The sequence below is a fragment of the Globicephala melas genome, chromosome 8 (genome assembly GCF_963455315.2).
Source record: "Globicephala melas chromosome 8, mGloMel1.2, whole genome shotgun sequence".
NCBI classification, from domain to species: domain Eukaryota; kingdom Metazoa; phylum Chordata; class Mammalia; order Artiodactyla; family Delphinidae; genus Globicephala; species Globicephala melas.
In genome coordinates this window covers 7,051,110-7,052,946 of record NC_083321.1, presented here as the reverse complement: position 1 = coordinate 7,052,946, position 1,837 = coordinate 7,051,110, and positions in this window count along the sequence as shown.

Below are 1,837 nucleotides of genomic sequence, written 5' to 3'. Positions count from 1 at the left end.
TGCTGGTACTTGTGTTCGCCGTACCCTGCCCCCAGGCTCCTCTTGAAGTCAGGCCAGGCTCTGGGAGCTGTGGGCTGACCCTGGGGGAGACCCCAGCCCCAGAGGGCCTTGAACAGGGCAGAGCCTGCCTTCTGGAAGACGGTACCCCATTCCTAGCCCATAGTGAGAATGAAGCAGGAACGAACCAAGTGCCAATTGGGGATATTCTGACATTAATTCGGGTGTTTGACAAGAGACAGCCAAGCACCGGAGTAGGCCAGGAGCTGGCCCTGGGGGCTGGGGTTTGTCAGGGAGGCCCAAGAGGCAAGGAATAACCACAGGCCTGGCGCAGTGGAACCAACAGCTTCTCGGGCGCCAGAGGACTGAGGGAGCGCACGGCAGGGCGGGCTGGGCCTGGGGCTGGGCGGGATCAGCCTTGCTCGTCAGCAGACCCATCTCATCAGCGCTGCCTACTGAGCACCTGCAGTGCATCAGACATGCTCCAAGTCTGGTGGGGGGAAGGATATCAAATCTGTAAGCAAGTAAATTTCCAATAGTGTTGAACACCATGAAGAAAACACCAAGATTGGTAATGTCTGGGGCAAGGGTGCGGTGGTGTCGTGATTCTGAGCCAAACCTGAGGGCTGACGGACTTATGCTCACGCATAAGCAAAGGCACTGAGGCACCAGAGTGAGTGACAGAGAGGATCTGACATGTGGCAAAAAGAGCAAAGGTCTCTGAGTCCAACCTAGCCTTGTGAGGCTCAGTTTCCCCATCTCTAAAATGCAGCCAGTGATACCTACCTAACAACCTAGCAGGGTTGTTAAGCAAGTCAGGGATAACGTTTATTAGCGTGCACATGGAAGGTATTCAAACATGGTTATGCTGTGAGACATAAAGGAACATGGGGCTCGGGAAAGGCAGGACCGTGAAGCTGGGAAACTGGGTCGGAGTCGGCTTAGAACAGTTCTCCTTGCAAGGCTGAAGCTGAGGCCATGGGAGCTGCCGAAAGAGTTTAAGCAGGAGAGACGGGGGGTCAGACCCAGGTTTTAGAAGGGTCACCAGCCAGGCCGAGTAGGGAGACGGACCAAAGATCAAAGAGGAAGAAGCCGTTGCAGGAAGAGGGCTGGCTCCGCGTGGGGACAGTGGGGACCGAGAGGAGGGGAAGGTGCTGGCGTGGGGCTTCGTGTCTGACTGGTACAGACCACGTGGGCAGCTGGAGGCCAATGCCGGCCTCGGTGACCCCTCTTCCATTCTCTGCTGGTTCTTTTCCATCCTTTTGACCCTACAAATCTCAGACTCCCACCTCACCCCCAGGCTTTTCTACCTCTAGGCAGAGATTTCATACCAGAGGCCAAAGCAGAATTAGACCAGGAGGCATTTTTCTTGACTACACTGATTTGTTTTTTAAAAGGTGATGCGTTTTTTTTTATTCTGGTAAAACATATATAACACGAAATTTACCATTTTAACCTTTTTTAAAATTTATTTATTTATTTTTGGCCGTGTTGGGTCTTCGTTGCTGCACGCAGGCTTTCTCTAGTTGCGGCGAGCGGGGGCTACTCCTCATTGCGGTGCGCGGGCTTCTCATTGCCATGGCTTCTCTTGTTGTGGAGCATGGGCTCTAGAGCGCACGGGCTTAGTTGTTCTGCAGCAGGTGGGATCTTCCTGGATCAGGGCTCAAACCCATGTCCCCTGCATTGGCAGGCGGGTTCTTAACCACTGCGCCACCAGGCAAGCCCCCATTTCAACCATTTTTAAGCATATGGTTCAGTGGCATTAAGTACATTCACATTATTCTGCAACCATCACCACCATCCATTTCCAGAACTTTTTTCATCTTCCCGAAGTGAAACT